Genomic DNA, 7,798 nt, shown 5'->3' with positions numbered 1-7,798 from the left:
ATCACATTTACATAAGTATTCAGACCCTTTCTCAGTACTTTGTTGAAGCATTCCCATTCTTCTCTGCAGATCCTCTCAAGCTCTGTCAGGTTGTATGGGGAGCGTCGCTGCACAGCTATTTTCAGGTTTCTCCAGAGATGTTCAATCGGGTTCAAGTCCGGGCTCTGGCTGGGCCACTCAAGGATATTCAGAGACTTGTCCCGAAGCCACTCCTGCGTTGTCTTGGCTGTGTGCTTAGGGTCGTTGTCCTGTTGGAAGGTGAACCTTCGCTCCAGTCTGAGATCTTGACCACTCTGGAGCAGGTTTTCATCAAGGATCTCTCTGTACTTTCCCTCGATCCTGACCAGTCTCCCAGTCCCTGCCACAGAAAAACMCCCCCACAACAYGAAGCTGCCCCGTAGAGATGGTGCCAGGTTTCCTCCAGATGGGAGTTCATTCTTGGTTTCATCAGACCAGAGAATCTTTTTTCTCATGGTCAGAGTCCTTTAGGTGCCTTTTGGCAAACTCCAAGCGAGCTGTCATGTGTCTTTTACTGAGGAGTGGCTTCCGTCTGGCCACTCTACCATTACTGCCTGATTGGTGGAGTGCTGCAGAGATGGTTGCCCTTCTGGAAGATTCTCCCATCTCCACAGAGGAACTCTGGAGCTCTGTCAGAGTGACCATCGGGTTCTTGGTCACCTCCCTGACCAAGACCCTTCTCCCCCGATTGCTCAGTTTGGTAGGGAGACCAGCTCTAGGAATAGTCTTGGTGGTTCCAAACATCTTCCATTTAAGAATGATGGAGGCCACTGTGTTCTTGGGGACCTTCAATGCTGCCGAAATGTTTTGGTACCCTTCCCCAGATCTGTGCCTCGACACAATCCTGTCTCGGAGCTCTACGAACAATTCTTTCGACCTCAAGGCTTGGTTTTTGCTCTGAAATGCACCGTCAACTGTGGGACCTTACATAGACAGGTGTGTGCCTTCCCAAATCATGTCCAATCAATTGAATGTAACACAGGTGGACCGCAATTCATTTGTAGAAACATCTCAAGGATAATCAATGCAAACAGCATGGATCTGAGCTCAATTTCGAGTCTCATAGCAAAGGGTCTGAATACTTATGTAAATAAGATATTTCAGTTTTTTAATTTAATCTAAAAGCCTGTTTTCATCTATTTATATATATATATATATTTTGAATAAGGCTGTAACGTAACAAAATATGGAAAAAGGGAAGGGGTCTGAATACTTTCCGAATGCACTGAACAAAAATATGAACTTGGGAGCCAGGCCGACCCACTGGGGAGCCAGGCCCAGCCAATCAGAATGCGTTTTTCCCCACAAAAGGGCTTTATTACAGACCAAAATTCTCCTAATTTTCATCAGCTGTCTGGGTGGCTGGTCTCAGACGATCCCACAGGTGAAGAAGCTGGATGTGGAGGTCCTGGGCTGGCGTGATTGATTACACGTGGTCTGAGGTTGTGAGGCAGGTTGGATGTATTGCCAAATTCTCTAAAACAATGTTGGGTGTGGCTTATGGTAGAGAAATTAACATTAAATTCTCTGGCAACAGCTCTGGTGTACAGTCCTGCAGTGAGCATGCCAATTACACACTCACTCACAACTTGTGTTGTGTGATAAAACTGCACATTTTAGAGTGGCTCTTTTATTGTCCACAGCACAAGGTGCATCTGTGTAATGATCATGCTGTTTAATTAGCTCCTTGATATGCCACACCTGTCAGGGGATGGATTATCTTGGCAAAGGAGAAATGCTCACTAACAGGGAGGTAAACAAATTTGTGCACAACATTTTTGATAAATAAGCTTTATGTGAGTATGAAACATTTCACCATCTTTTATTTCAACTCATGAAACATGGGTCCAACACTTTACATATTGAATGTATATTTTTGTTCAGTTTAGTTGGTTCACATTTTGTTGTCATTTTTTAAGCTGTGTGTCATGATCGTGTCYGGTGTGGATGGACAAAATCACCCTTTCGTCAAAAAATATTCTGGGAAGAGCTGTATCAACACCTGTTGGTCATTTAATGAAATTGCATGTACTATTCACAGACAAAGTTACCACATGGTGCTGATTTTGGCTCATTTATACTAGCAGAAGCCACTTTCAACTTGCTTTGTACTTTGTAAATCACATGAGCCTTGGTGTGGACCGATTTAGTTATAAAGCCAAACTAAGCACTGCAATCAGGCCAAGTGGATGATATTTACAAATTGACACGGAATCATTCATTATCAGTAGGAAGCACTGTCTTCTGACAATCCTGGAATTTGGAGGTAAAATCGGGCATTTCTAGGTTTTATCAAACATCAGTATACTATACTGAACAAAAATAAAAACACAACATGTAAAGTGTTGGTCCCATGTTTCGTGAGCTGAAAAAAAAGATCCCAGATAATTTCCCATACACACAAAAAGGGTATTTCTCTCAAATTTTGTGCACACATTTGATTACATCGTTGTTAGTGAACATTTTGCCAAGATAATTAATCCACCTGACAGGTGTGGAATATCAACAAGCTGATTAAACAGCATGATCATTACACAGGTGCACTTGTGCTGGGGATAATAATAAAATGCCACTCTAAAATGTGCAGTTTTGTCACACAACACAATGGCACAGATGTCTCAAATTTTGAGGGAGCGTGCAATTGGCATGCTGACTGCAGGAATATACACCAGGGCTGTTGCCAGAGAATGTAATGTTAATTTCTCTACCATAACGTCATTTTAGAGAATTTGGCAGTACGTCCAACCAGCCTCTCAACCGCAGACCACGAGTAACCACGCCAGCCCAGGACCTCCACATCCAGCTTCTTCACCTGTGGGATTGTCTGAGACCAGCTACCCAGACGGCTGATGAAACTGAGGAGTATTTCTGTCTGTAATGAAGCCCTTTTGTGGGGAAAACGCATTCTGATTGACTGGGCCTGTCTCCCCAGTGGGAACAAAAATATAAACGCAACATGCAACAATTTCTAACATTTTACTGAGTTAGTAAAATCAGTCAATTGAAATAAATAAATTAGGCCCTGATGGAGTTCATATGACCGGGCAGGGGTGAAGCTTTGGGTGGGCATAGGCCCACCCATGGCTTCACCCCTATTTCAATTGACTGATTTTACTATCTTAGTAWAATCTTAGAAATTGTTGTATGTTGCGTTTATATTTTTGTTCAGTATAGTTGATAGGCTAATGAATCAGACTATGATACCAGTTTCTACCAAACATACCCGGACATGTCAACAACAAATGTAAATGTATAACTTGTAAAATACTTACCATGGTTCTTTACCGGTAGTAAAATGCCTTTATTGCATGATGCTTTTCCGTTGCAGGTCTAAATGTTACCACAGGTTACCAAAGATACTTTTAACTAAGTTTTACCCTGTGATGTCACTGCACTCAACGTTTAAAGTGCATCACTAATCTAATATCTGTAGATGGCGCTGAGCAATTACATGTTTGGTGGAACAGTGAGTTAGTTGCATTGTATGGAATATCCAGATAGGCTAAAAGTATTTCTCCAATAGAAATCCCCGATCACACTTGTGGGCGATGTCATGGCGACGTTGACTAGCAAAGCTCATGCGTAGAAGCAGCACGTTGGGTCTAATGAGCCTCACGCGCCAAACTGCGCATGTGCAGTCTGTCAACTCAAAGGCACTCCTTCGCTATAAAGTTGTTTTTGACGAAAATAAAAACGTGTCAGTTTGTCACTTTCCCGAGGTTGGAATAATAACATGTTCATCTACTTAAGACACTGGCTAGAATCTAGGTTGTGCCTTTAGATTTAGAGAAAGGTAACAACTAATAAATTATTTTTCACTCCTCTTATTGACTTCTCAAACCCCGGCCTGGTCTGTTTGGTCGGTTTCGCAAGCGTTGCAGGAAGTCTTGCGTTGAAGCGCCTCTGGGTTTAGAAACTCTTTGGAATATCACTTGCGTTTTTTTCTCAACTTTTTTTTCACCGCGCGGAGCCTCGAGCTTGCGAGAGAAAGGAAGTAGCTAGCAGCAAACCATATAATCATTGTAGTCAACTCGCGAAGCCAGGCAGTAGACTTGAAATTATGTACGATTAAATTTATTTGACCACATCAAGGTTACAGTATTTGGGTAAGATAGCCATTGAAAATAGGTATACTACATTGTAGAAAAATAACTTTGCGGCATGCTTCTAAACCGTTTTGTGATTAGCTACTATAAGCATATGTTTAGTGCTCGATTCTGAACGGCAACGTCCTTAGCTATGCTAACGTTAGCTGGAAGTATTTGGTTGGTTATCCAGTTTTGATTTCATCAAAAAGGGAACTACAAAATATTATTTCTGAATTGTCTATCAGTTGTATGCGGGAAATACAATAAGGAGTCAACTCAGACAATGAGAAAAACAACTGAACAAGGTAAGATACATTATTAGAGCGCTTGTTTTGAACAAAAGTTTGTAAAGGAACAGATCATGAAGCTGGGAAGCCGATATTAGCCAGAATTGTTGTACAGTATCCAAATAATTTGTTGTAGGAGTTTTAGTGCGCGAAGTATCTTGACAGTCATCATTTTTTCATAATATTAACTAACAGATATTTCACTGTTTACAGTTCATTGATGTCTGATAATTCAAGTTACCTTATTGTCTACGTCCTCTCCCAAATAGATACAAACGTATCATGTCACTCATTCAGAAATTAAAACGGCCTAATTTTCTTTCTGTCCTGACGAATTGTGTTGCAGCAGTTAGATATATATCCACTGACTGTATGGTTGACTTTGGAACGAGCAACATCACACTTAGAATGCTGAATAGTTATTCCATTGTTATTCCATCAGCCAGACAAGTTGGTTTTAAACTAAACAACAATACCCACATGTCACTTATGCATTCTGATAACCAGTGGGGTGGGCATCATTTGTGGAACGTTCCAACAGGAATCTGTTCCAAAAACGTTGTAAAGCACAAGGTTGCCAACAAACAACGCATACAAAGTAGCATGATCAATTCACCTAGCTAACTAGCTGACAAATAGGTATCAACTCACCACGCAGATTATTCTTAATGTTTGTAAAAAAAATAAAAAATAAATAAAAGGGTACCAGAGTGAGGACAGACTTTTGGAATAAACGTGGTGAGTGAAAAACTTTAAATAAATAGCCCACTCCCTACTCAGTATCTTATTCTGACGCTATACAATGTGTTGTTTGTTGACAACCTTGTTATTTACAAAGTTTTTGGAACAGATTCCTGTTGGAATGTTCCACAAACTATACCCACACTAACCAGTGCTCGTGCTCATTGTCTGAGCGCAGACTTTTTATTGCACAAATGACACATTTTGGAGCAAAAAAGAGTAGGTGAGCCAAACTTCATAGTTAAATTTAGTCCCATGTCCTTTCACCTCCACCCAACCACATGTTGCCAAAATGCTCCACAGCACTGTAAGCACATGAATATAATGTAGGAGCTGTGGAAAAACCTGTAACTGAAAAGACCAAATAAGAACAGTACATTTTAGGTGTAGGTTTCGCTGAAAAGTCTTGTCATTCTTGGTGTTGTTTCCAGTGTCAAATGTGGCAAGTCATTTCCTCCTGATGAAATAATGTATCTACACTTCCCTCTCTTGAGCTGCTCTGTTTGCCATATGTGTCTGCATTAGTAGACCTAACCAATTCAACTACTTTGTTGAGAGATTCCTGTGCTGAACAAGATACAGCGGCCATTTCAGCCCCTAACTCTATCATAGTAAACGTGATTGCGGAACAGGAAACAAACTAATAAATATAGACTTCCGTAGCTGACTCAAATGCCTTAGAATGCTAGTTACAGACATGACATACACTACCATTCAAAAGTTTAGGGTCACTCAGAAATGTCCTTGTTTTTGAAATAAAAGCACATTTATTTGTCCATTAAAATAACATCAGGCAGTGTTCCTCTGTCCAGTGTCTGTTCTTTTATCCATCTTAATCTTTTCATTGGCCAGTCTGAGATATGGCTTTTTCTTTGCAACTCTGCCTAGAAGACCAGCATCACAGAGTCGCCTCTTCACTGTTGACGTTGAGGCTAGTGTTTTGAGGGTACTATTTAATGAAGCTGCCAGTTGAGGACTTGTGAGGTGTCTGTTTCTCAAACTAGACACTCTAATGTACTTGTCCTCTTGCTCAGTTGTGCACCGGGGCCTCCCACTCCTCTTTCTATTCAAATCAAAGTTTATTTGTCCCGTGCGCTGAATACAACAGTGAAATGCTTACTTACAGGCTCTAACCAATAGTGTAAAAAAGGTATTCGGTGAACAATAGGTAAGTAAAGAAATAAAAARACAGTGAAAAACAGTAGCGCGGCTATATACAGACACGGGTTAGTCAGGTTGATTGAGGTAGTATGTACATGTAGATATGGTTAAAGTGACTATGCATATATGATGAACAGAGAGTAGCAGTAGCGTAAAGAGGGGTTGGTGGGTGGCAGGACACAATGCAGATAGCCCGGTTAGCCAATGTGGGGGAGCACTGGTTGGTCGGGCCAATTGAGGTGGTATGTACATGAATGTCTAGTTAAAGTGACTGTGCATATATGATAAACCGAGAGTAGCAGCAGCGTAAAAGAGGGGTTGGGGGGGGGCACACAATGCAAATAGTCTGGGTAGCCACTTGATTACCCGTTCAGGAGTCTTATAGCTTGGGGGTAAAATGGCGCCGGAAGAAATGGCAGCAGTTTTACGGGCGCCCATGTAACAGTACAACTTTAGACCGTCCCCTCGCCCCGACACGGGCGCGAACCAGGGACCTTCTGCACACATCAACAACAGTCACCCACGAAGCGTCGTTACCCATCGCTCCACAAAAGCCAGACGGCCCTTGCAGAGCAAGGGGAAAACCTTACTCTCAGGTCTCAGAGCAAGTGACGTAACCGATTGAATGCTATTAGCGCGTACCCGCTAACTAGCTAGACATTTCACATCCGTTACACTCACCCCTTTCAACCTCCTCCTTTTCCGCAGCAACCAGTGATCGGGGTCAACAGCATCAATGTAACAGTATAACTTTAAACCGTCCCCTCGCCCCGACACGGGCGCGAACCAGGGACCTTCTGCACACATCAACGGTCGCCCACGAAGCATCGTTACCCATCACTCCACAAAAGGCCGCGGCCCTTGCAGAGCAAGGGAAACCCTACTTCAGGTCTCAGAGCAAGTGACGTAACGATTGAAATGCTATTAGCGCGTCCTCCTAACTAGCTAGCCATTTCTACATCCGTTACACCCAACCAATTGTGCTATTGTTTTTTTTCGCGTTATTTGTAACTTATTTTGTACATAGTGTTTCTGCAACCGTATCTTACGGCAAAAAAAGAGCTTCTAGATATCAGGACAGCGATCACTCACCTCGGATGAGAGACAGATTTTTTTCTTCAACAAGCAAGACGCACAGGACATTCTCCAAACACCTGACAGGGCCAACATCCCCGTTATTTGCACGAGGAAGAAACGCAGGTACAGGGGACACAGAGCGGGATGCCTCGTGAGGACCCGCAGAAGGTGAGTGGGAAAGCTGCCGGTACCGTTACTCGCCAACGTGCAATCATTGGACAATAAATTAGACGAGGTACGATCCACGAATATCCTACCGACGGGACATCAAAAACTGTAATATCCTATGTTAAACGGAATCGTGGCTGAATGACAACATGGATATGGGATATACGCTGCACCGGTGGGATATACGCTGCACCGGCAAGATAGAACATCACACTCCGGTAAGACGGGGGGTGGGGGGCGGTCTGTGCATATTTGTAA

The 7,798-nt window shown here is 42.6% G+C and overlaps 1 protein-coding gene across 5 annotated transcripts in view; it reads left to right on the top strand.

The window, feature by feature from the left end:
• Positions 1 to 3,995: 3,995 nt before the first annotated feature.
• Positions 3,996 to 7,798, top strand: part of LOC111953032 (unconventional myosin-IXb) — a 114,691-nt gene continuing 110,888 nt past the window's right edge. For 2 of the 5 annotated variants that reach the window (XM_070435114.1, XM_070435115.1), the window contains exon 1: positions 3,996 to 4,411. The gene's annotated coding sequence lies outside the window, so the exon portion shown is untranslated. The remainder of the gene's footprint in view (positions 4,412 to 7,798) is intronic. The other 3 variants (XM_070435116.1, XM_070435112.1, XM_070435113.1) reach the window with 3 other exon arrangements.

Source organism: Salvelinus sp. IW2-2015, linkage group LG26 (assembly GCF_002910315.2).
Source record: "Salvelinus sp. IW2-2015 linkage group LG26, ASM291031v2, whole genome shotgun sequence".
NCBI lineage: Eukaryota > Metazoa > Chordata > Actinopteri > Salmoniformes > Salmonidae > Salvelinus > Salvelinus sp. IW2-2015.
The sequence above is the reverse complement of the archived record's forward strand: the minus strand, read 5'-3'. Positions and strand labels throughout refer to the sequence as shown.